The sequence below is a fragment of the Gorilla gorilla genome, chromosome 5, assembly GCF_029281585.2.
Source record: "Gorilla gorilla gorilla isolate KB3781 chromosome 5, NHGRI_mGorGor1-v2.1_pri, whole genome shotgun sequence".
Lineage (NCBI taxonomy): Eukaryota > Metazoa > Chordata > Mammalia > Primates > Hominidae > Gorilla > Gorilla gorilla.
The window spans coordinates 47,943,361-47,971,210 of record NC_073229.2 but is presented as its reverse complement, the minus strand read 5'-3'; the positions used below and the strand labels follow the sequence as shown (position 1 = coordinate 47,971,210).

General features: G+C 41.7%; 1 long non-coding RNA gene across 1 annotated transcript in view; it reads left to right on the top strand.

The window, feature by feature from the left end:
* The window catches only part of LOC109027166 (uncharacterized), a 107,347-nt gene extending 80,578 nt beyond the window's left edge, over positions 1–26,769 (top strand). The window contains exons 5-7 of the long non-coding RNA XR_008680566.2: positions 4,611–4,775; positions 12,502–12,594; positions 20,809–26,769. This is a non-coding gene — a long non-coding RNA (uncharacterized lncRNA). The remainder of the gene's footprint in view (positions 1–4,610; positions 4,776–12,501; positions 12,595–20,808) is intronic.
* Positions 26,770–27,850: the final 1,081 nt, after the last annotated feature.

Genomic DNA, 27,850 nt, shown 5'->3' with positions numbered 1-27,850 from the left:
TTTGTTACTTAAAGATTATAGGCGAAGTGCTATGGCTTATGCCTATAATCCCAGTACTTTGGGAGTCCAAGGCAGGAGAATCACTTGAGGCCAGGAGTTCAAGATCAGACTGAGTAACAGTGAGAACCCCTCTAAAACAATTATTTTAATATTAGCCAGGTGTGATGACATGCACCTGTAGTCCCAGCTACTTGGGAGGCTGAGGCGGAGAGGTAGCTTGAGCCCAGGAGTTCAAGGTTATAGTGAACTATTTAATTCACCATTGCATCCAGTCTGGGTGACTGAGCGAGTCTCTGTTTTTTAAAACTCTGTGTCTGTTTTTTAAAACAAGATTATAATTCACAATTAAGATATAACTTTCCTTAAAAGTCATGTAGAAAAAGAACATCAAAATGTAAAAAGCAAAAACTATATCAATATAAGAAAAAATAAGCTGGGCACGGTGGCTCACGCCTGTAATCCCAGCACTTTGGGAGGCTGAGGCGGGCAGATCACGTCAGGAGTTCGAGACCAGCCTGGCCAACATGGTGAAACCCTGTCTGTACTAAAAATACAGAAATTAGCTGGGTGTGGTGGTGCACACCTATAATCCCAGCTACTCGGGAGGCTGAGGCAGGAGAATCACTTGAACCCGGGAGGTGGATGTTGCAGTGAGCCAAGATCGTGCCGCTGCACTCCAGCCTGGACAACAGAGCAAGACTCCATCTCAGAAAAAAAAGAAAAAATAGGCAAAAACCACTGTTAGTAGGAATCTGTGACTGACCTCTTTTAGTCCATGACATATCAAGAAGTCAGAAAATAAGTATTAGTACAAAATACCTAGATAACAGAATTACTAAGGCCAACCTTACAGAGATATACAAAATCCTATTTTATTCCAAGAAAAAGTGCACCTTCTTTTCAAGTGTCTGAAACTGTCCAAAAATTTACAACATATAACCTAGAAAGCCTCAAAAAAAGTCCAAAAAGTAGACATAGCAAACTTTTCTTATCACAAGACTTGAAAACTATGAAACAAAAAGACCTATTAGAAAAAAACTCAGCATATCACTGACAAATAGCTTCTTTCTTAAACAAATCTTATGTTAAATAGAAAATCAAATTCAAAATTTCAAAATATCTAGAAAACAGTAATAAAAATACCATATGCTAGAAATTATGGTACTTCGCAAAAGCAGGGCTCAACAATCCATAAAAGTAGGAGGGAAAAAAGGGACAGGCAAATAGAAGAGATAAAATAGAACTACACAGCTGAGTGTGGCAGTATGTGCCTGTATTCCCAGGTACTTGGGAGGCTGAAGTGAGAGGATCGCTTGAGCCCAGGAGCCCAGGAGTCCAGCCTGGGCAACATAAGGAGACCCTTGTCTCTTAAAAAAAAAAAGAAAAGAAAAGAAAGAGGGGGGCGGGCGTGGTGGCTCATGCCTGTAATCCCAGCACTTTGGGAGGCTGAGGCGGGCAGATCACAAAGTCAGGAGTTCGAGACCAGCCTGGCCAACATAGTGAAACCCCATTTCTACTAAAAATACAAAAAATAATTAGCTGAGCATGGCGGCGGGCACCTGTAATCCCAGCTACTCGGGAGGCTGAGGCAGGAGAATCTCTTGAACCCAGGAGGCGGAGGTTGCAGTGAGCCAAGATTGTACCATTGCACTCTAGCCAGGGCAACAGTGCGAGACTCCAGCTCAAAAGAAAAAAAAAAAGGTAGAAATACACAAAATAAGAAATGAAAACATTCAGATATAAAAAGAAAAATTAGTAAATCTAAGCACATTATCTTGATCAACTATGCAAATTATTTTGAAAATGTGAATGACATAGTAATTTTCCATGGATAAATACTAAATATTCCATTGCATATTGTCAGAATGGATTTATTAAAAAACAGAACAAAATTTATGTTGCTTATAAGAGACATTTTTAAAAAACACAGAAAGTTTGAGACTTAAAGGACAGAAAAAGAAATGCCATGTGAACACTAATCAATATAAAGCTGGAATAATTTTGCTAAAGCGGACAAAACACTTCAAGGCAAGAAGTATTACCCATTCTGTGTCAACCTCATTTTTTATATCATTATTCATCTCTCATATGTGTCTATCTGGTCTCCCCAGCCATAATCTGGTAACCTATCCCATCACACTCCTTTCTACCCAGTGTTTTGCCCACAGGAAATGCTCAGTATATGCCAATAGTCCTGGGTGTCTCTGCAGATAAGTTGTGTATTATCAAAATGCCTGACTTTATTCTCTGTTCAAAGCTTCTCTGTATCATGTGGGTATGATTTTGAAAACTGTCAATGTTAAATGTTTAACATATTCCTCAGACCCACTGCTGAGGAATGTCCTGCAGAGGACAGTCTAGACCTCAAATGAAAGACATGAGGAGGAAATCATTATCCCTGTGAGCCATAGAGGTGTTTGCTTTCTATGGACAACCAGAATGCAGGAAACCTCACTATCAGGCAGAGGACAATCTGATAATGAAATGTGCTCTACAGAATATGGGAGAAACTGTGGCCAGGAGTGGAGGCTGAGAACCATGTAGGAAGGGGAAGAATGAAAGGAAACTAGTTTTAGAAATGAACATGGATTCTAAATTTTCTCCAATACTTTTCTATAATCTCCTCTCATTTTATTTTTCTTAGCCCATTACCATCGTAAGTTCCATGACAATATTTTTTTCTAGAACTCCCTCCTCTATTCCATAGAATACCTTTCAACATACACTAACCAGAATAACCTCTCTCCCTTCTAAACAATCCCTTTCCAGCACTTGTCAAATTTCAGTAAGATGATAGACAGAGAAAACAATAAGGAGACATAAGTGGTTAAAATTTAAAAGAAAAAAAGCAAGCAGCACTTACCTGCATATTATGTCACTTGGGTCCTGGAAAAAAACAGAACACGGACACTGTCATAAAAATAGTTCTCAGGAGCCATCATCATTCTCTACTGTGGGATCATTGAGAAATGGGTATACACCAGGACTGAACAGAGAATTATTCTGATGGACCCGGACCTGTCTCCCCTCTGTTGCAGTTTCTTTTTTTCTTTTCTTTTCTTGTTTTATTTTTTTATTTTTTTATTTTATTTTATTTTATTTTATTTTTTCATTTGAGATGGAGTCTCACTCTGTCACCCAGGCTGGAGTGCAGTGGTGTGATCTTGGCTCACTGCAACCTCTGTCTCCCGGGTTCAAGTGATTCTCCTGCCTCAGCCTCCAGAGTAGCTGAGATTACAGGCACCTGCCACCATGTCCGGCTAATTTTTGTATTTTTAGTAGAGATGGGATTTCACTATGTTGGCCAGGATGGTCTCGAACTCCTGACCTCGTTATCTGCCTGCCTCAGCCTCCCAAAGTGCTGGGATTATAGGCATGAGCCACTACTCCCAGCCTGCAGTTTCTTTCTTTTTTTTTTTGAGATGGAGTCTGGCTCTGTTGCCCAGGCTGGAGTCTAGTGGCACAATCTCGGCTCACTGCAAACTCCGCCTCCCGGGTTCACGCCATTCTCCTGACTCAGCCTCCAGAGTAGCTGGGACTACAGGCACCCACCACCACACCCGGCTACTTTTTTTGTATTTTTTAGTAGAGACGCGGTTTCACTGTGTTAGCCAGGATGGTCTCGATCTCCTGACCTCATGATCTGCCTGCCTTGGCCTCCCAAAGTGCTGGGATTACAGGTGTGAGCCACTGTGCCTGGCCTGCAGTTTCAATTTATAAGGACAAATGCTTCCCCTTCGTGTCTTTCATTTGAGTTCTAGACTATCCTCTCCAGAAACCTTTCTTGATTTATAGACAGATAAAAATCTGTTAAGAATCCCATTGTCTATTCAGTTAAGGCTCAAATTTCAGCCTGCTTTGGAAGGCCTCAACTCAGTTGGCCCCATCATACTTTTCACTTCTCCCTCACTTAATCTGACTCTTCCAGAAAGGTAGCTACCTTCATTCTATGTCCCCTTCTTATCAGTCTTCCTACTCCTATCTTCCCCAGCACCTACGCCCACCTGCCAACACATATACCAAGTTTATTATTACATTCATTTATCTAATTGTAACTAGTGTGTCCCCACCCCCTACCAAGTGGAATGTTTAGCTCCTTTCTGACAATCTAAATCTTACTTAGCTGGGCGTGGTGATGGGTGCCTGTAGTCCCAGCTACTCAGGAGGCTGAGGCAGGAGAATCACTTGAACCCAGGAGGTGAAGGTTGCAGTGAGTTGAGATCACGCCACTGCACTCCAGCCTGGGTGACAGAGGGAGATGCCATCTCAAATAAATAAATAAATATAAAATAAAATAAATCTTTACTTTTCCTTCAAGGCCAACATCAAAAGCCTCTTCTTTGAAGGCTTCTCTGACTAAACACTAGCTGTTTCCAGAATTCTTGTGGCATCCAATCTGACTGGAAGATTTAACATCAGATTATTTGTTGTAATTATAAATGTACAGATCTTAATATTCCATTATATGGTCTGTGCATATTATAGACCCCTGCCCACTGCACTTTGGGGCTTAAAACCTATTGGTTGGCTAATTCAGTTATTAAAGAATTCAGTAAATGAGAATAACACCTTGTCTCTCTTGACTCTTTGTCCAAATCTCTTGCAAATAGGCCACACCATAGTCATAGAGCAAGAGGACTCAGATACAGTTTGGTTGGTCCTTTACCTTCAAAAGTTCAAGTGCTGGCTGCCGAGACTTCTCCAACTCAGTGATCAGGGTCCCAAGCTGGACCACCTCCTCAGAACCCTTGATGACGCGGCTGTTCCTCCTTTTGGTGAGTTCTTGCTCTAGCCCTACCAGCTGCTCCAACAGGTACTGTTCCCTTTCTCTCAAAAACCGATGGCCCTATTCAAACACTGATACAATGTCTTGCCTGTGGTTCTGAAATGTTGTCTACAGTAAATGCAGAAAGAGAAAAGTGACCTTTTTGAGAGGCTAGGAAACACCAGAACATGTGTGAGATCTTCTGAGGATGAGTTCAGAACAGATATCTCTTTGATCACTCTCCCCCTCCCCATTCCTCAATACTCCCCCCACACACATACCCCTTCCTCTCCCTAACCTATGCCCCGCTACTACCTACACACACACCCCTGCCCTACACACATACACATATTCATACAGAACATTTACTAGAGACCTCTCTTACCACCAGGGCCTGAATCTCATCTTCTCCCATAGATTGAGAATTCTGAATCCTATCCTTGTATCCCTTCAGAATCTTCCGATGGTTTAGAATTTTGCCCTATGAAAATAAACATGGATAGTCTCGGGCTGGGCGCGGTGGCTCATGCCTGTAATCCTGGTACTTTGGGAGGTCGAGGCAGGTGGATTACCTGAGGTCAGGAGTTAAAGACCAGCCTGGCCAACATGGTGAAACCCTGTCTCTACTAAAAAATACAAAAATTAGCTGGGCATGGTGGTGAGCGCCTGTAATTCCAACTACTTGGGAGGCTGAGGCAGGAGAATCAGTTGAACCTTGGAGGCGGAGGTTGCAGTGAGTCGAGATCGCGCCACTGCACTCCAGCCTGGGCAACAAGAGCAAAACTCTGTCTCAAGAAAAAAAAAAAAAAGAAAAAGAAAAAGAAAAAGAAAATAAACGTGGATAGTCTCAAGATCAAGTTGAAAATGACCTCAATGAAAAAAGGGAGATGCAAAGTGATTCCAGAGTGAAATCAAACCGCATTTGACCATGTGTAGTTTAACAATGGTCGTGTGGAACAATTTCCATTCTAGTTAATAAGGAAGATACATTGAGTGATACAATGGCCTAGAGCAATTTCTTAGAAGTAAGACAAAATAATATCATATTATAATTACAACTAACAAGACTTATGGTATAGTTTCTAATTTATATTTACACTATCCTTTTCTACCAAAAATACAGACAATTAAAATTAAAATTAATTAATAAAACAAAAATAGAAGGTGGGTGCAGTGGTATGTGCCTGTAGTCCCAGCTATTTGGGAAAATAAGGGTGAAGTATCTCTTGAGCCCAAGTCTTTGAGGGCATACCTTGGCAACATAGTGAGACCCTGTCTCGTAAAAAGAAAAAAAAAATAGAAACAAAAAATTAACACAAAAAGTCAAGGAAAGTATATATGCCAACTCCAAATAATAATAATAATAACTATTATTATTATTATTGTAGAGATGGGGTCTTGCTATAGCCCAGGCTGGTCTCCTGTTCTCAAGCTATCCTCCTGCCTTGCTTCCCAAAGTGTTGGGATTACAGGCATGAGCCACCACACCTGGCAGCAACTCCAGATTATTAAGAGGATGACTAAATTGGCAGGCAAAGAGAAAAGGGAAACAATGAACTGCCTGATGTTTCTTTTTTCTTTTCTTTTCTTTTTTTTTTTTTTTGAGACAAAGTCTCACACTGCTGCCCAGGCTGGAGTGCAATGGCACAATCTTGGCTCACTGCAAGCTCCACTTCCTGGGTTCAAGCGATTCTCTTGCCTCAGCGTCCCAAGTAGCTGGGATTACAGGTGCATGCCACCACGCCTGGCTAATTTTTGAATTTTGGTAGAGATGAAGTTTTGCCATGTTGGCCAGGCTGGTCTTGAGTCCCTGACATCAAGTGATTCACCTACCTTAGCCTCCCAAAGCGCTAGGATTACAGGTGTGAGCTACCAAGCCTGGCCTGATGTTTCTTTAGCAGACAAGAAGAAACATACTAGGACCCCAGAGGAAATAATATTTTCCTTGTTAAATTCTGAAAGAAAAATTACATAGATTTTATACAGTCTGAAGTATTGTCAAAAAAAAATTTTTTTTTTTGAAATGGAGTCTCGCTCTGTCGCCCAGGCTGGAGTGCAGTGGCGCGATCTCGGCTCACTGCAAGCTCCGCCTCCCGGGTTCACGCCATTCTCCTGCCTCAGCCTCCCGAGTAGCTGGGACTACAGGCGCCCGCCACCACGCCCGGCTAATTTTTTGTATTTTTAGTAGAGACAGGATTTCACTGTGTTTGCCAGGATGGTCTCGATCTCCTGACCCTGTGATCCGCCCGCCTCGGCCTCCAAAAGTGCTGGGATTACAGGCGTGAGCCACCGCACCCGACCTCAAAAATATTTTTGTAACAACTGTGTACATACCACTTGAAGCTATATACTACGAGAGCTATCAGGAGTGCTGGTATTCTGTATAGCTGATAAGACTTGATCTGAACCTCAGAGATGAAACCATCAAGGCAACGTGATAGACTTACTTCCATAAAAGATATAAAACCAAACCAGCTTTATTATCCAAATGCAAAGGGTAGTACTTTACCAAGAATCTTTCATGCTAAAGAATTTGAACTGTCTTACACCTCTTAGAAATGCTATTACATTTTTTAAAAGATAAGAAGTGTTGGTGAGGATGTGGAGAAAGGGGAACCCTGATACGCTGTTGGTGGAAATGCAAACTGGTACAGCCATTATAAAAACAGTAAGAAGCTCCTCAAATAATTAAAAACAGAACTACCATATGATCCAGCAATTTCACTTCTGGGTATTTATAGCCCATATACTTCCCATGTTCTTTGCAGCACTATTCACAATAACCAAGATTTAAAAAACCCTAAATATTCATTGATGGATGAATAAAGAAAATGTGGTATATACATACAATGCAATATTATTCAGCCTTAAAAAGAAGGAAATTCTGCCATTGGTAACAACATGGATGGACCTTGAGAACATTATGCTAAGTGAATATGCCAGACACACACTGTGCGACCTCACTTATATGTGGAATCTAAAACAGTCAAACTTACATAAACAGAGTAGAATGGTGGTTGCCAGGGACTGGTGGGGATGGGGAATGGAGGGTTGATGGTCAAAGTTACAAAGTTTCAGTTATGCAAGATAAAGAAGTTCTAGAGACCTACTATATAGCATAATGCCTATAGCTAAAAACACTGTATTGTATACTTCAAATTTACTAAAAGAATAGATCTTTGGCTAAGTGTTCTTATCACACACACAAAATAATAACAATAAAGAGGGTGTGTGGAAAGTTTGGAAAGTGATAGACATGTGTTTTTGCTGTGATGATGGTTTCAGAGGTGTATACTTATCTACAAACTCATTAATTGGTATACATTAAATATGTATAGCTTTTACATGTCAATCATACCTCAATAAAGTAATGCAAAAAACCTGCACCTTATCCTGAAGGTACCATAGAACTTTCTGGCTAAAAGAACAGAGCTGGGGTCCAACACGATTCTTACCCAACGAGGCTGTGCAGCCTTTTCTAGGAGAACAGCAGCATGGTGCTTGTGTTCTCGGGACTCCAATGCATCACACACACCATCTGCTGGTCATCCTTTGAAGTATTAATGGAGCTTCTCCAGATGTCGCCTACACAGCTTCTCTGCTTTTTGCTCAGGTGGTCTTTCCTCTCTGGGTTGTCTCTCCTCATCTACCTTCATTCTCCAAATGTTCTCCATCAGGCTGGCCATCTGCCACACATGGCAGATATTTTTTCTTAAAAGCTGTCTTGCACAGAGAACAATGTAATGGTTGCCTAGTAGATTCACAGACCTTAATGATGCAGTGGTAGCAAAAGACATGACCACAGTCAGTGGTCACTGGGTCTCTCAAGTAGTCAAGACAGATGGAGCACATTATCTCATCCTCCAGATTTCGCAGAGGGGAGGCAGCAGTTGTGATCACTATGCTCAAGTCCTGCCAAGAGTTCACTCTCAAAGTGAGAAATCATTCTCTAAGAAGACATGAAGAAAACAAAGAAGTTGTGAGTTTAATGAACATCAAAATGGAACCCATGAGAAAATAGTTTTTATGTTCAAATTGCTCCCAACCTTTTTTCTCAAAATCCAAAGTCCCTTCCAGAGCACTACTCAGAACACGTTCTGGCTTGCAGTGTTAGATAAATGTTAATTTTAGGCAGCTAGCTCTGCTGTAAGCATTTCTAAGGGTGCTCATATATGTAATTTTTTTTCCCCCGAGACGGAGTCTTGTTCTGTCGCCCAGGCTGGAGTGCAGTGGCACGATCTCGGCTCACTGCAAGCTCCACCTCCCGGGTTCACGCCATTCTCCTTCCTCAGCCTCCCAAGTAGGTAGGACTACAGGCGCCGGCCACCCTGCCCGGCTAATTTTTTGTGTTTTGAGTAGAGACGGGGTTTCACCGTGTTAGCCAGGATGGTTTCGATCTCCTGATCTCGTGATCTGCCCGCCTCGGCCTCCCAAAGTGCTGGGATTACCGGCGTGAGCCACCGCGCCCAGCCTCATATATGTAATTAAGTGGGAGTATCCTAGAAGATTTTGGACAAGTAATTTTTCAATAAAGTCTAAAGGATTTGTGCCCACCTCTCAGTAGATCAGCTCAGTAAAATATATTTGCTGTAAATAATTCAAAAGTAGAGAATAAGAATTAACAAAATTTGGGCCTATATCTTAAAACTCATCTGAAAATATGAGAGCTTCACATTGGAAACCACTAGGTTTTGGCCGGGCGCCGCGGCTGACGCCCGTAATCCCACCACTTTGGGAGGCCAAGGCGGGCGGATCACAAGGTCAGGAGATCGAGACCATCCTGGCTAACACGGTGAAACCCCTTCTCTACTAAAAATACAAAAATTAGCCGGGCGTGATGGCGGGCGCCTGTAGTCCCAGGTAGTCGGGAGGCTGAGGCAGGAGAATGGCGTGAACCCGGGGGGCGGAGCTTGCAGTGAGCCGAGATTGTGCCACTGCACTCTAGCCTGGGCGACAGAGCCAGACTCCGTCACAAAAAAAAAAAAAAAAAAAGGAAAAGAAAAGAAAAGAAACCACTAGGTTCATCCACAGGTCTGTTATTCATACTCTGCCTGAGAAATCTCTTCATCATGGTTTAAACTAATTTTTTCAAACATGTTTTGAAACATCACAGTAAAAAAGGCACACATGTCCCAGTCTAATATACATGCATATGCACACACAGACCCACACACACACAAAGTTTGTTGGGTACCATTTTTCTTTATTATTTGTAATATATTCTGATTTTTAAATTACAGTCCGTTTTAAAAATGCTGGTTATAACCTGCAAAATTGGTTTCATGACAGTAGGTATCACCTACACTTTGAAAAACAAATCAAACCACAACTTTATCACTAACAGTGACCTCTACCTACAGATGCAAACTCTGGGGAGCTACCAAGGCCTACTGAACCACCACTTGAATGTACTACTTGCACCTTAAACTCACACGTCCAAATCTACTCTCTCTCTCATTCTTCCTATTCCTCAGGAACACGTACCAATAGCCACCCCATTATCCAAGCCATTACAGACAACAGTAAGGAGGCTTCTCAAAAAATTAAAAGTAGAACTACTATATGATCCATCAATCTCACTAATGGATATATATCCAAAGGAAATGAAATTGGTACATCAAAGAGATACATGCACTCCCATGTTCACTGCAGTGCTATTCACAATAGCCAAGATATGAAATTAACCATAGTGGCCATCAAAGAATGAATAGATTTTTTAAAATGTGGCATATATACACAACGGAATACTTTTCAGCCATAAAAAGAATGAAATCCTGTCATTTGTAACAACATGAATGAACCAAGAGGACATTATATTAAGTAAGCCAAGCAATGGACAAATGGCACATGATTTCACTCATATGTGGAACTGCAAAAGCTGATCTCATAGAAGGGAAGAGGAGAATAGTGGTTACCAGAGACCGAGAAGGAGAGGGAGAAGTGAGGATGTACACTCAAGTGAGAATGTACACTGAAAACTATAAAAAATTGCTGAAATTGAAGATCTAAATAAATGGAAAGACATCTTGTGTTGATGGGTAGAAAGACTGAAAATTGTTAAGTTGTCAATAATATCCAAAGTGATCTACAGACTCAATTAAGCTCTATCAAAATTTCAACAGCCTTTTAAACAGATATGGAAAATCAGGTCCTTGAATTCATATGGAAATGTTCACAAAAAAACAACAGTGTTTGTAGGAAAAACAGAGTTTTGATAGGCAACTCAAAATCTATTCATCTTCATACTCATAACACTAACAAAGCAATAACAATTCGAATAAAAATACTAGCATAGTTTTTAAAAAGAAAAAAAAAGACTTGTTAAACTCTAAATAGATGAAAGACTTTTTAAAGGGGGAACTAGGCTGAGCGGTGGCTCATGCCTGTAATCCCAGCACTTTGGAAGGCCGAGGTGGGCAGATCACTATGTCCAGAGATCGAGACCATCCTGGCCAAGATGGTGAAACCCCCACCTCTACTAAAAATACAAAAATTAGCTGGGCGTGGTGGTGCGCACCTGTAGTCCCAGCTACTCGGGAGACTGAGGCAAGAGAATCGCTTGAACCCGGGAGGCAGAGGTTGCAGAGAGCCGAGATCTCACCACTGCATGCCAGCCTGGTGACAGAGCAAGACTCCATCTCAAAAAAATTTTAAAAAGGAGGCCGGGTGCAGTGGCTTACGCCTGTAATCACAGCACTTTGGGAGGCCGAGGTGGGTGGATCACGAGGTCAGGAGATCAAGACCATCCTGCCTAACACGGTAAAACCCCGTCTCTACTAAAAATACAAAAAATTAGCCAGGCATGGTGGCACGTGCCTGTAGTCCCAGCTACCCAGGAGGTTGAGGCAGGAGGATGGCTTGAACCCGGGAGGCGGAGGTTGAAGTGAGCCGAGATTGCACGACTGCACTCCAGCCTGGGCGACAGAGTGAGCCTCCGTCTCAAAAAAAATAACAACTAAAAGAATGAAAAAATAAAATAAAATAAATAAAGGGGGAACTAAAGATACAAGGGGATAAGGAAAGATGGAGGCTGCTGCTTTATGGAGACCAGGTGGAGGGACATCACCATGAGAAGCTATAGAGGATAAGCAGTTGAAGCTTTGCACAAAATGTAGATGACAAAGATGGGTAGCTCTGGATGGTTATTTTCTGCTTGTTTGTTTTGCACCTGCTTAAAAAAAAAACCTGATTTTTTTTTTTTTTTCTGCATTGCCACCTTCCTTCTTTCATTAAGAAGCTGCTGTTATGGCTCCAAATAGGACCTTGTGCCATGAAGTGCAATCTGCACTAACACATCTACAAATGCATGTCAATCACACCTAAAGTAGAAAAAGAAAGCTCTTGTGGAATTATTCTAAAGCCTAATGGATTTTTCTTCCCCACTCTTAAGGGGCATCTCAGCAACAAGTTGTTATGGAACTGTGGCAACACCTTAATATTCCCATTCTCAAAATAGTTCAGAAAAAGTGCATGAAAATTGGGGGAACTACTTAGTAAGCACTTCAGGATAGAGAATGTAGCCAAAATGAGTAAAGTGGAGAAGGAGTCAACGGCATTGTGCACAGCATTGTATTCATAGCTTGCTCCCTTAAATCGTGTTTGGGACTTGGCTGCTATTTTGGTACAGCTGCTATTACTCAGTGCAGAACATTAACATATGGGGGAAATTGTATATTACACAATGCAGCTTCCACATTATGCTGACACCATTCCTCTACTTGTCCATTTACTTTAAGAGACACTTATTGATGCAAAGGAGACTGAACAGTGAAGGATCTCACTCAGAATCCTGTCCACAATCTGTCCAGTTTACACCTTACCCCAAAGAGGTAATCTCTTTTGTTAATTACCTGTGTATCTTCCAAATTTTTCATGATAATATAATAATGGCTCTTCATTCCCTCTTTTTTAACACAGAGGTAGCCTGTTATACAACGTTCTTCACCTCATTCTCTCACTTCACAGTATATCTTGGAGATCTTACCAAAAGCACACAGAGACCTCCTGCGTTGTGATTAGCTTTTCATTGCATAATATTCTATTGTTCGTGTGTGTGTGAGTGTTTAGTTAGTCTCAAATTGATAGGTGCATGAATTTTTCCAATCTTTTGTTAAGGCAAGCAGTATTGAATAAACTTATACATAATATTTTTGCATGTGTATAATTATATCTGTAGAATGAATTTCAAAAAATGAAATTGAAGGGTTTAAGGCTGTATTCACAAACAATTTTGAAAGGTATTGATTGCCTAATTGTCCTCCAAAAGGTTTGTCCCAAACTGGACTCCTATAACCAATAATTCAAAGTGCTTGTTTCTCCATAGCCTTGTCAACAGAGGGTGTTGCCAAACTTTTAACTTTTCGCCAATCTGACAGGAAAGATATGGTATCTCCTGTAGTTTTTCTTCTTCCTCTGGTAAAAGCAAGGTTAAGTGTTTTTTCATGCGTTTAATAACTATTTTTGTTTCCTTTTCTGAGTTTCTTCACAGTTCCCGAGACAGAAAAAAGGAAAAAGGATCTCAGCAGACAGAATTTCAACAACAATTGTCTGTTAAAATTCTTTTTACTTTTTCTTTCAGAGATTGCTAGTCTCTTTCTTCTCAATTTTAAGGTGCATTTTAATTGCTAAAGAGGTCATTTCTTTGGATGTGATATGCATGAAAATATAAGTTTTTCATTTGTCTTTTGATATTTTTATGATATTTTCTGCTACTCGGAACTGCTTTTTATTTTATGTAGTTAATTTTCTGTCCTATGGCTTTTACGATTTGGAGTTACAGTTAGATAGCCCTCCTCCAAAGTTAGAAAGGAATATTTCCTTTTTTTCATTGAAAACTTTGACCCATTTGGAGTTTATCATGCTATACAGTTGGAATTGTGCCCAACTTTAAATATTATTTCCCATGTAGTTATCCAGTTATCTCAAAAGCATTTATTGAATGGTCATCTATCTTTTCCACTGATCTGAGATCCCATTTTTATCATCCACTAAATTACTGTATGCTTGGGTCTATTTCTAGACTTCCTTTTATTTTTCATTGATCTGTCTGTTTATGTACCAACATCACATTCTTTTCATTATTGAGGCTTTAGAATGTTTTCATATTTGGCAAAGCCAGTTTTTCTCAAGCTCCCCTTGTCTGAGGTTTAGTTGGTATTCTTTCTTTATTTTTCATATGAATCTTTGAATCAGTTTATCTAGTTAAAAAGAACACCTGGCTGGGCACGGTGGCTCACGCCTGTAATCCTAACACTTTGGGAGGCTGAGGAGGGAGGATCACCTGAGGTCATGAATTCGAGACCAGCTTGGTCAACATGGTGAAACCCCATCTCTACTAAAAGTACAAAAAATAGCTGGGGTGGTGGTGTGTACCTGTAATCGCAGCTACTCAGGAGGCTGAGGCAGGAGAATTGCTTGAGCCCGGGAGACAGAGGTTGCAGTGAGCTGAGATTGTGCCATTGCTCTCCAGCCTGGGCAACAAGAGCGAAACTCTGTCTCAAAAAAAAAAAAAAAAAGAACGCCTCTGGTATTTTTATTTTTTACAAGTTAAATTAAGATTAGCCCGGAGGGATGATAACTTTATGATGATCAATGTATGTATTTGAGAAATATTTCAGGTTTTTAAAGTATTTAAGTGTTTGTTACATATAGGTATCACACATTTCAAAGTAAGTTCATTCCAGAGTATTTTATCTTTTTGTTGATATTATAAATAGTATCTTTTCTTCTGTTATATCTTCTACCTAAATGTTGATTTGGATACATGAAAACTATTTACTTCTTCCTATAGCTATTTTATTCTGCATGTTAGGGTAGAAAACAAAACTGTAATAATGGAGAAAACTATAAATGAGATGACTCAAACAAAATAGTTTATTTCCATCTCAACAGTCCTGGGTAGGTTTATCAAGATGGTGGGTGGTTGTACTCTATGAAGTCACTTAGGGATGCATGCTATTAGAAGTTCTTCTATCTTCAGCATGTGATTACAAGATCAATTTGCTTCAACCAATGATGAAGGATTTCAAGAAGGGCTGAAGTTCAAGGTCTCTTTAATCTGTGAGGTGACTGTTTCATTTATCACAACTTATATTCCTTTGTCAAGACCCTAGTCACATGGCTACATCTAACTGCAAAGAGGGCTAGGAAATGTGGTCCAGCCAGGTCTCAGCTATACTTTATTTGTTTGAGAGAAGGAAAATGGATTTTGTGGTCAGTTAGAAGTCATTACACAGACCAGCAATGGTCACCAATAATCCACATATACTCTACTTTTCACATTTAGAAAAAACTCACCTCACCCCCTAGGGAAATATCTCATCCAGTTATGACATCCAGCTCAAAATCCAGGATCTTTAGGTGACATGCAGTTTTCTATTGGATATACACTTGAGTCCTCATGGCCCCGTGACCCATAAAGTAATAAAATCTAAATTATCGCCCTCTACCACGTAAACACAGATAATATACAATGGTGAAGTGAGAACAGGATAATGGCAAAAGAAACTCTTATTTAAAAAACAGAAACACACAATCATTGGCCCACAGCAATGATTAAATCTTACTGGGTGGGAATCCTAAATTATCCTTGCCCTCTCAATGGAGTAAGTTCCAAGCTTAGTCCATCTGACTATCACTGGTCCTCTCTGTGGGAGGAACTCCTTTGTTTGTCATCCTGACCACTGGCTTTGCTTTCTGGAAGATTCTTTCTTCTCCATTATCTACCATAGCCAATATAAGAAGAAGTGAGGAGTACTCATTTCTTAGGATTGCCCCATACAGATTTTGCAGCCTGACTTCTGTGGTTGCAATTTGAGGGCCTATGAGTTATTTTAAGCTTAACCACAGGCTTTTTTATGTTAAGCTTTATGGCTTCCTTGGGAATACAATTTCTTCAAAAACTAAAAGGGCTTCTTGTTTATTTGTTTCATGCATCAATGACCACAACCAAAGTTCTTTTCTAGGTCAGATTCTGAAATCTTTTGTTCTAAGCTCTCTTGAATGACTCATGTCACTCTTAATTTAATGGTAACAACTTTGAGTGGGAAGAAAACTCCTTTAATCTAATTGTTTCCTTAGGCGTCTGTCCTTCTGTTTGCCTTAATACAAGGCCTTTGGGAAAAGCTTAGAGGAAGGTATTAGTTTTTTATCACTGATTTAACAAATTACCACAAACTTAGTTGCTTAAATATAAATTTATAATCTATAAATATAAATTTAATATATAAATATAAATTTATGATAATATAATATATATTATATATTTATAATATAAATTTATGATCTTACAGTTCTGTAAGTCAGAAAACCAACAGTAGTTTCGCTAAGCTAAAATCAAGGTATCAGTAGGACCACATTACTTCTAGAGGCTCACAGGGAGAATCTGTGTTCTTGCCTTTTTCAGCTTCTAGAGGTTGCTGGCATTCTTTGGCTTATGGCCCTGTTTCTCCACCTTCAAAATCAGCAATATAACACATCTCTCTGACCCTTTGTCCCATCATCACATGTCTCTCTCTTACTGCAGCTGGGAAAGATCTTCTGCTTTTAATGACTCATGTGATTAAATTGGGCCCACTGGAATAATGCAGGATGATCTCCTCATCTCAAGGTCCTTAATTGCATTTGCAAAGTCCCTTTTGCCATGTACGGTAACATATTCACAGATTCTGGGGACTAGAATGTGGACATTTTGGTGGGGGGACAGTCATTATTTGGCCTAACACAAGCAACTAAAGCCATATTTCCTGTTATCTGAAATATAAAAGCATTTCTCAATCTTGTAAAGACTCTCATCTCTGGACTCTATTTCCTTCAATCTCTGCTTGCAGTCTGGTCATTTCTTGCCTGAGTTTGCACTTTCTTATAATATTTTGCTAAATGCAACAAGAAGCAGGCAACACTGGAAACAATCTAAATTTCCATCAACATTTGAATGAATAGACACATTGTAGTACATCCATACAATAAACTACTATATGGCAATAAAAAGGAATGGACTATTTATACACTCAACAACATAGATTAATCACAAAATAATTATGCTGGATGAAAGAATCTAGAGAAAAATAGAGTACATATTATGAGTTCGTTTATGTAAAATTCTAAAAAAGGAAGCCAACCTATAGTGACAGAAAGCAGACCAGTATTTGCCTGGGGATGGGTTATAGGATGGGTTGAATTCAAAGGAGAAGGGAAAAGCTATGGGGGGTGACAGATATATTCATTATTTTAATTGTGGTGATGGTTTCACAGGTGGATTCCTATGTCAAAACTCATCAAATTATATACTTTAAATACATGCAGTTTACTAGACACGATAGTGAAGACATGGAACCAACTTAACTGCCCATCAACTGTAGACTGAATAAAGAAAATGTAGTACATATACACCATGGAATACTATGCAGCCATAAAAAAGAATGAGATCGTGTCCTTTGCAGCAATATGGATGGACCTGGAGGGCCATTATCCTAAGTAAATTAGTGTAGGAACAGAAAACCAAACATCACATGTTCTCACTTATAAGTGGGAACTAAACATTGAGTATACAAGGACACCAAGAAGGGAACAATAGACATTGAGGTCTATTTGAGGATGGAGGGTGGAAGGAGGGTGAGGATCAAAAAACTACCCATCAGGTACTATGCTTATTACCTGGGTGACGAAATAATCTGTACAACAAACCCCTGTGACACACAATTTATTCATGTAACAAACCTAAATATGTACCCCTAAACCTAAAATAAAAGTTGGACAGAAAAAAAAAGAAATCTGGAAGCAGAAACACACACAGAGCATGACGGCTCCAAAGACAACCAGGCAAAATCTGTTACTTTATCAACAAAAGTGCATTATTTTCATTCCCTGGTATTTGTTGCTAATGTAAATTTTGTTCAACAACCTGAACAGAATTAAGCAAATCTTTGGGAATTTTTGCCAGGCAGGTACAAAAATATGTGTGCTATTTTTTTGTTCCACATCTTGAGAGAGCATGAAAAACATAAATATGTGCAGTTTATTGAATATCAGTTGGACTCAATAAAGCTATTTTTTAAGGTGTACTAAAAAATAAAGAGATACATTCATAGTATTGCATATGGGATTTCACTGAGACATAAGCTCATGAAGGTTGGGGCCTTTGTTTGGTTCATTACTATATCACCAGAACCTATGATAGCACCTGGCACATATTAGAGGTTCAATATATCCCATACAACTTGTAGAAGGCAGAAGAATGTCCCTATCCCCAAGATGTCCATGTCTTAATCCCTAGAACCTGACTATATTATGTTATATGGCAAAAGAGAATTAAGGTTGCTAATCAGTTGACTTTGTAAAAAGGGAGGTTATTAGGCCGTATGAGGTCCAATCTAATCACACGAATCTTTAATAAAAGTGGAAAGAAGAAGCAGCAGAAAGTAGCTCAGAGAGATAGGACATGAGATGGACATAACCAGCTGTTGTTGGATTTGAATACAGAGAAAAGAGGCTATGAGCCAAGGAATTCTACAGCCCTTTGAGCTGTTAACAGCTCTGTTTAAAGCCAGTAAAAAGACAGGAACCTAGTCCTCCAACTACAAGGAATTGAGTTCTGCAAACAACCAGAATGAACAGAAAACAGATTTTCCCCTAAAGCCTTCAAAAAGAGATGCAACCACACTAACAACTTGATTTTAGCCCATTGAGACTTGTTTCAGACTTCTGACCTACTGAGGCAAGATAAGTAAGGTTAGGAGGCCATACTAACTTGTCCCATGTGTGAAGCCCCACGGCTCCTTTTACAGTGAATTCTTTTCACTTGCACCCTCCTGCATCAGCACTGAAGTCTTTTGCAAGACAAGCAGTCCTGCAGGATTCTGCCAGGTGGTTACAAGTTCTTGATACCCTATACAGCCTGGGAAAGAGAACGAAAGCCCTTTGTTCATGATGTAGCTACCCCATCTCCAGCCAATCAGCACCAAAAGCCTAAGAAGCTATTAGCTACAAATTCCTGCCTTGGTTGGGGTGGGTGGAGGCGTGACTGGGAAATTCTCCAGGGTCTTGCATACACAGCTAGGCTCAAGGTTTAGCTTATGGTGACCTTTTCCTCATTGTAATAGCAAAAAACACACCACCACGTGGGGATTTTATACGCTAATGATACATGGGATGCGTGTTAGAGCAAGTAGCTCATGTGCCAACCACAGGTCTGCCTTGGCTTACTTGATCTCACCAGTATTTTATTAATATGTATGTACAGTTTCCACAAAGGAAATTCCCCTTAAGGCACTAACTGCTGCCTCTAGCTTTGAGCTAGCTTTGAGCAGCCCACTCTGCCTCTCAGAGTGTACTTTCACTTTGCAATAAACTCCTTTGCCTAGTCTTATTTTGGACTCACTCTCAAATTCTTTTGTGTGGCCCAGAATCTGAATCTGGCCCACCAACGACATTGCAGAAGTGTAACAGAATACATTTGTGTTGTTTAAACAGCTAAGTTTGTGGTAATTTGTTACAGCAGCAATAAAAACCTAATCCATAACTAAAAGAAGCCATGTTCCGGTCCCTAGAAGCACCAAAGAAGCTGTAATGTCCTCAGTCCCCAGTTTAGGGGAATGGAGTGGATGTTGAAAGCTTCTGAGGGGAGGAAGAGCCTGAAAGACATTCTCTAGGAAGGAAAGGGCAAACTGGGAGTGAGTCAGAGCTTTATGATTGACTACACTCTTTTATCATTCATAAAGACTGTCAGAGGCATTCCAACCAGAGCGACGCCATTTTGAGTGAGGGCTAGGAAAATGAGGCTGCAACTTGGCGGGGTGCATTTCCAGAAATATAGGTATTCCTAGCCTCTAGACATTTATGGTTAAGGGAATAGATTAATAATGTTTACTAGGCCAGGAAAGGTGGCTCACACCTGTAATCCCAGCACTTCAGGAGGCCGAGGTGGGTGGATCACAAGGTCAGGAGTTCAAGACCTGCCTGGCCAATATCGTGAAACCCGTCTCTACTAAAAATACAAAAATTAGCTGGGTGTGGTGACATGTGCCTGCCGGACTACTTGGGAAACGGAGGCAGAAGAATCGCTTGAACCCAGGAGGCGGAGGTTGCAGTGAGCCAAGACTGTGCCATTGCACTCTGGCCTGGGCAACAGAGGGAGACTCTGTCTCAAAAAAAAAAAAAAAAAAAAAAGTTTACTAAACTGACCCAGATTTAGCAATGTCCAGATAATCCTGACACCTGGAGAACAAAGGCACTTCTAATTTTGCTTTAAAGATAATAATATTGATTCTTGCAAAACATAGTAATTAAGGAAATTAATCCTTTATCACAAACTCTTGTAGCAGAGCACATCTTCCCATGATCTTCTTTTATCATATATATATATATGATATATATATAAAGATATATATATAAGCATTGTACCTAGAGTGGACACGTTCCTCCTCTTACTTTCTGGAATGCCCTACTCTGTCTATGGGGTAGCTCTTCTTTCACCACTGAACTTGCTTTTGTTGTGCACTCCAGCAGACTTGCCCTGAATTCTTTCTTGCACGAGATCCAAGAACCCTCTCTTGGGGTCTGGATTGGGACCTCTTTCCTGTAACAGGACCACCTTCCACAAATGGACCCAGGTTCAATGTCCACTCTGATTCACTGTCCCATGCTGCCCTCCCTAAAGCAGGCACTTTGCCACTGGTTTCACACATCTGGGGTGAAGAACTCTTCTTGGTTTGTCCGGAATCTTTCTGGTTTTGCGTGGAAAGTCCTGTGTCCTGGGAAACTCCGCAGTCCCAGGCATCCTATACCATGCTTCATTTGCCAAAAACTGTGACCCAAAAAAATTGTGAACAATGATTTTACTGCAAAATGTTGGAAACTCTGTAGAAAGTAGTTGTATGGTATGCTGTGAAAATAGGGAATTTTTTGGGGGTATTTGATTTTCTAACACTTTTCTGATAATAAAAGCATTAAATACACATTTGGAGGTACTTGGAGAGACAAAGGCAAGCTTAAAGCAATGCTTTTCAAGCTTCGTTATGTGTAAGAATATCTTGCTTGAAATGTAGAGTCCCAGGCTGCAACGGAAGAGTGTGCATCAGGAAGAGTGGAGTGTTGCCCAGAAATCTGGAAGGTAAGAGAAAAGGCTAGCCACTAATAGTAGCTTAAATGAGTTGAGAGTCTGGTCTACATTTTGCATGTCTAATAGACATCTCAAAATTAGCATAACCAAAATCAGATCCAAATCCTCTCCCCTGGTCTGTCCCTGCCCACGCCCCTACCCTCTATCAAGTCTTTCCCATCTCAGCATCCTTCCAGTTGCTTAAGCCAAACACCTGGGCATAATCCTTGTCTCTATTGTTCCTATCACACCATACCTAATTGTGTTAATTCTATCTTCAAATGTATTCTGAACTTGACTATTTCCCACAACCCCCATCATCACTTGCCTAGTTTATTTCAGTGGCCTTCTGACAGGTGTTGCTACCTCCATTCTTGTTTCCTTGGTTCTATTTTCAACAGAGGAGCCAGAGAAATTAAAACATGAGTTAAAGCCTATAGTCAGAGCCTATCAGTCCTTTGTCCTTTTAGTGCCCTCCATCTCACTCAAAGTAGAATCAAAGTCCTTAGAATGGGCCACATGGTCCTACCCAGCCTGGACCCGCTCACTTCTGTTGAGCTAATGTCCTGCACTTCACCTGATGACCTCATGTCCTGCACTTCACCCCTCCTTCACTCTGGTCCAGACACACTGGCATCCCTACAGCTCCTTATACTTGCTAGGCATGCTTCTGCCTCAAGGCCTTTGCGCAGACTCTTCCCATTGCCTAGAACACATTTCTCTCAGATATTCTCAAAGCTGGCTCTCTAACCTCTTTCAGGCATTTGCTGAAATATCACTTTCTCTGTAAGGACTTCTCTAACCTCCCTATTTAAAATTGGAACATTTTCTCCCCACTCCCTATTCCCCTTCTTGGTTTGTGTTAATTCATAGTACCTACTACCATCTAATATTACAAATTTTTTTTTTTTTTTTGAGACTGAGTCTTGCTCTGTCGCCCAGGCTGGAGTGCAGTGGCAGGATCTTGGCTCACTGCAACCTCTGCCTCCCGGGTTCAAGCAATTCTCCTGCCTCAGCCTCCCAAGTACCTGGGACTACAAGTGTGTGCCACCACGCTCAGCCAATTTTTTGTATTTTTAGTAGAGACAGGGTTTCACCATGTTAGCCAGGATGGTCTTGATCTCCTGACCTCGTGATCCACCCACCTCGGCCTCCCAAAGTGCTGGGATTACAGGTGTGAGCCACCGCATCCGGAGTATTACAAATTCTTTATTACTTTGTTCGTGGTTTGCCTTCCTCCAACAGAAAACAAGCTCCACTGGCATTTTTGTCTGTTTTGTCGCTGCTTTATTCCCAGCACCCAGAAGAGCACTTAGCATAAAGTAGATGCTCAATGAGTATTGGTGAAGGCATGGATGGATATATAACATATGACAGAGCTTGCAGTGTAAAACAGTGGGGAAAATTAGAGGCTGTGCATTAGATGACACTGAGATAATTAGTTAACCATATGGAAAAAAGGGGAAACAAATATATATTTTGCTCTAAACACAAAAGTTAATTCCAGATCTATAAAGATTTACATATGAAAGGCAAATGTCTCAGTTGTTCAGGCCTCTATGACAAAAATACCATAGACTGGGTGGCTTAAATAACAACCACTTATTTCTCATAGTTCTAGAGGTAGGGGAAGTCTGAACTCAGGGTGCACAGTCAGTTTCAGATGAATGTTCTCTTCTGGGTTGCAGACTGCTAACTTCTCATTGTGTCTTCACATGGTGGAAGAGACAAGGGAGCTCTTTGGGGTCTCTTTCATAAGGACACAAATCCCATTCAGTAGTGCTCTGATCTCATGACCTAATCACCTCCCAAAGGCCCCACCTCTAAATGCCATCACACTGAGGATTAGGTTTTAACATGTGAATTTTGGGAGGGACACAAGCATTCAGTCTATAGCAGCTAAACTGAAAAATATTTAGTCAATAATATAGATTATCTTTGTAATCTCAAGACAAGATAGGACTTATTAAACTAGACCAAGAGTCCAAAACATAAAGATTGATACGTTTAGCTACTTTAGAATGAAAAAACAAATGCTTCTCTCTTCTCGAAAGATGACATAAAGAGAGAGAAACAACAAGCCAGAAACTCCAAGAAGATGTTTGTAACACATATAACCAACAAGGAATTAGTGTCCAGAATATACAAAAAACAAATATTTCCCATAAATCTGAAACCAACCCATTTGTCCCATAGGACTGATTATGTTTTTTTTTTTTTTAATAAACATAGAAATTTACCCTACAAGTCTTAAAACTTGAGAAACTTACATTTGTCTTATCTGAGTTCCTTTCTCAGGAAATTGACTATCAGGGCTCCCTGGTAGTATCAGGAAACTGAAACTTACCTTTCACTGCAACTGCTAAGACACCAGACCCCTCACCCTTCATGACTGCCTAACTGACCCCAGGCTGCCTGTTGACCAAATCCTCTTCCTTACCCCTCCCTAATTCCTGTTTTCCCATATGTAGTTACCTTTCTTCCCTGCTCTATAAACCCTTAATTTTAATCTGTTGAAAAGAGGAGACAGAGTTAAGACTGATCTCCAATCTCCTCAGTTGCAACACCTGAATAAAGCCTTCTTCCCTCGCAATACTTGTTGTCTCAGTGATTGGCTTACTGTGCAGTGAGCAACCTAGACCAAACCCTTGGCATTTTGGTAACAAATCCAAAAGAAAACTAAAAATAGCCAATAGAAGAAAGTATAAAAAACATAAAAGACACTATACAGAAAGAGAAATACAACTGGCCAAAAAAAAAAAAAGGAAAAAAGAAAGAAAAGAAAAATGCTCAGCTTCATTAATAATTAGGAAAATGCACACTAAAACCAAATGCGATAACATTTCACACACATCAAAATGGCAAAAAGTCAAAAGTCTGACAATTCCAAGTGAAGTTGCAGATGTGGTTTAATGGGAATTTCAACTGCCACTAAAGGGAATGTAGATTATACAACCCCTGGGAAATACTCTCCCCTCACAAAGTAACACTATATATACTGCAACCACATTCTAAGACTCAGAAATTTCATTACTAGTTACATATTCTAAAAAGTCTTGCAGGTACGTGCCAGGGTACATGTATGAGAATGTTCATAGCATCATTGATCATAACAGCAAAACTATGAAGACAAACCAAGTTCTAAGAATAGTAAAATGGAGAAGAAAAAAAACATGGGACTTTCAAATTTGGAATACCACACAGCAGTGAAAATGAACAAGCCAAAGCTATATGCATCAAGATGGTGAATCTCAAAAATAAAGACAAGTCACAGAAGAACACATACATTACAATTCCACGTATACAAAGTTTAAAAATAGGCAAAACTAGACAATATCCTGTTCAGGGATACATACATGTATCAAGGAAGTATAAAGAAAAGCTAGGCCTTGGCCTCTCCCTCTCCCCCTCTCCCTTGGATCTCCCTCTGTTGCAGAGGCTGGACTGTACTGCCGTGATCTCAGCTTGCTGCAACCTCCCTGCCTTGGGCTCCTGTGATTCTCCTGCCTTGGCCTGCCGAGTACCTGGGATTGCAGGCATGTGCTCTCACGCCTGACTGGTTTTTGTATTTTTGGTGGAGACGGAGTTTTGCCGTGTTGACTGGGCTGGTCTCCAGCTCTTGACCTCGAGTGATCTGCCCGCCTTGGCCTCCCAAGGTGCTGGGATTGCAGACGGAGTCTCGCTCACTCAGTGCTCAATGTTGCCCAGGCTGGAGTGCAGTGGCGTGATCTCAGCTTGCTACAACCTCCACCTCCCAGCCGCCTGCCTTGGCCTCCGAAAGTGCTAAGATTACAGCCTCTGCCCGGCCGCCACCCCGTCTAGGAAGTGAGGAGTGCCTCTGCCCGGCCGCCCCGTCTGGGAGGTGAGGAGCGCCTCTGCCCGGCCGCCCCGTCTGGGAGGTGAGGAGCGCCTCTGCCCGGCCGCCCCGTCTGGGAGGTGAGGAGCGCCTCTGCCCGGCCGCCCCGTCTGGGAGGTGAGGAGCGCCTCTGCCCGTCCGCCCCGTCCGGGAGGTGAGGAGCATCTCTGCCCAGCTGCCACCCCATCTAGGAAGTGAGGAGTGCCTCTGCCCGGCTGCCACCCTGTCTGGGAAGTGAGGAGCGCCTCTGCCCGGCAGCTGCCCCATCTGGGAAGTGAGGAGCGTCTCTGCCCAGCCGCCCCGTCTGGGAAGTGGGGAGTGCCTCTGCCTGGCGTCCCCATCTGGGATGTGAGGAGCACCTCTGCCTGGCCACCACCCTGTCTGGGAACTGAGGAGCGCCTCTGCCCAGCCGCCCCGTCTGAGAAGTGAGGAGTGCCTCTGCCCGGCAGCTGCCCCGTCTGGGAAGTGAGGAGCGTCTCTGCCCGGCCGCCCATCGTCTGGGATGTGAGGAGCGCCTCTGCCCGCCCGCCCCATCTGGGAAGTGAGGAGCGCCTCTGCCCGGCTGCCCCATCTGGGAGGTGTACCCAACAGCTCCGAAGAGACAGCGACCATCGAGAATGGGCCATGATGATGATGGCGGTTTTGTCGAATAGAAAAGGGGGAAATGTGGGGAAAAGAAAGAGAGATCAGATTGTTACTGTGTCTGTGTAGAAAGAAGGAGACACAGGAGACTCCATTTTGTTCTGTACTAAGAAAAATTCTTCTGCCTTGGGATGCTGTTAATCTATAACCTTACCCCCAGCCCCATGCTCTCTGAAACATGTGCTGTGTCAACTCAGGGTTAAATGGATTAAGGGTGGTGCAAGATGTGCTGTTAAACAGATGCTTGAAGGCAGCATGCTCGTTAAGAGTCATCACCACTCCCTAATCTCAAGTACCCAGGGACACAAACACTGCAGAAGGCCGCAGGGACCTCTGCCTAGGAAAACCAGAGACCTTTGTTCACGTGTTTATCTGCTGACCTTCTCTCCACTATTATCCTATGACCCTGCCACATCCCCCTCTCCGAGAAACACCCAAGAATGATCAATAAACACTAAAAAATAATAAATAAATAAATAAATAAATAAATAAATAAATAAATAAAAAGAAAAGCTAGGATGGCTGGTGTGGTGGCTCGTCTTTAATCCTAGCACTATGGGAGGTTGAGGCAGTAGGATTGCTTGAGGCCAGGAGTTTGAGACAAGCCTGGGCGACATAGCTAGACACCATCTCTACAAAAATAATAATAATAAGAAAAGCTCACTGGGACCGGGCACGGTGGCTCACACCTGTAATCCCAGCACTTTGGGAGCCTGAGGCAGGTGGATCACCTGAGGTCAGGAGTTCAAGACTAGCCTGGCTAACATGGTGAAACCCCGTCTCAACTAAAAATACAAAAAAATTAGCTGGGCGTGGTGGCGGGCACCTGTAATCCAAGCTACCTTGGGAGGCTGAGGCAGGAGAATTGCTTGAACCTGGAAGACGGAGGCTACAGTGAGCAGAGATCACGCCATTGCACTCCAGCCTGCGTGACAAGAGCGAAATTCTGTCTCAAAAAAAAAAAAGAAAGGAAAGAAAAAGAAATGAAACCAAACGAAAAGAAAAGCTCACTAGGTGTGGTGGTATGAGCCTGTAGCTGAGGTGGGAAGATCCCTTGGGCTCGGGAGTTCACATGCTGCAGTGAGCTATAATTGTGCCACTGCACTCCAGCCTGGATGACTGAGTGAGACCTAATCTCTTAAAAATAAAAATAAAAGCTGGGTGCGGTGGCTCACGCCTGTAATCCCAGCACTTTGGGAGGCTGATGGGGCGGATCACGAAGTCAGGAGATTGAGACCATCCTGGCTAACACGGTGAAACCCCGTCTCTACTAAAAATACAAAAAAATTTGCTGGGAGTGGTGGCACGTGCCTGTAGTCCCAGCTACTCAGGAGGCTGAGGCAGGAGAATCGCTTGAACCCAGGAGGCGGAGGTTGCAGTGAGCCGAGATTGCGCCACTGCACTCCAGCCTGGGTGACAGAGCGAGATTCTGTCTCAAAAAATAAAAATAAAAATAAAAGCTAGGGAATGATTATCACAAAAAAATGCAGCTCTAGCAAAGAGAGAGGGAGAGTGATCTATTGGTTAGAAGCACATAATAAAAGATATTGGAAATATTTGATTGCTTAGAGTGACAGATGATTACATAACATCCTTTATTATCTCATCAATACTTTAAAATGTGTATATGGATTATATGTACACTTTTGAATATATATTTCACAGTTTTTGAGTAAAGAAGGAGAGAAAAGGAAACAGAGAGCAGGTACAGACAATATTTTCTAATTTTGCTGTAAATGTGGAGCAGGAAAATAGGAGAGTACCTGAAGCAAAAACCTTTTAAAAACTTATGTTACCGGCCAGGCGCAGTGGCTCACGCCTGTAATCCCAGCACTTTGGGAGGCCAGGGTGGGGCGGGGAGTGGGGTGGTGGATCACCTGAGGTCAGGAGTTCAAGACCAGCCTGGCCAACATGGTGAAACCCCGTCTCTACTAAAAATACAAAATTAGCCGGGAGTGGTGGGGGGGCGCACCTGCAATCCCAGCTACTGGGGAGGCTGAAGCAGGAGAATCACTTGAAACCCAGAGGCGGTGGTTGCAGTGAGCTGAGATCGTGCCATTGCTTTCCAGCCTGGGTAACAAGAGCAAAACTCTATAAAACAAAAACAAAAACAAAACCAAAAAAACTTATGGTATCAAGGAGTTTGTCTTGTTTTGGTTTTTAAAGCGATATATTATAACATGTTTATATGCTCATGAGAATAATTCAGTGAAACGGTAAAAAAATTTGCTGAAGCAGGAGAGTAGATATTTATAGATGGTTAGTCCGTTTTTTGAGAAAACAAGAGAGGATGGGATCTAGCCTTGTCAGGGAGAGTAGAGACATCAAGGTGGTTCTGCTATGGCAGAACTTGCTGGAAACCCACTCTCTAGGGTGCAGGCAAAAGCTGTTCATACCAGAGACACTCCAGTATAAAATCCCTTCAGGAGGGGTGCCTAAGGAAGCTGCTCGCTGCTGGGTGTTGCTGACTGTGACTGAAGTAACTGGACAC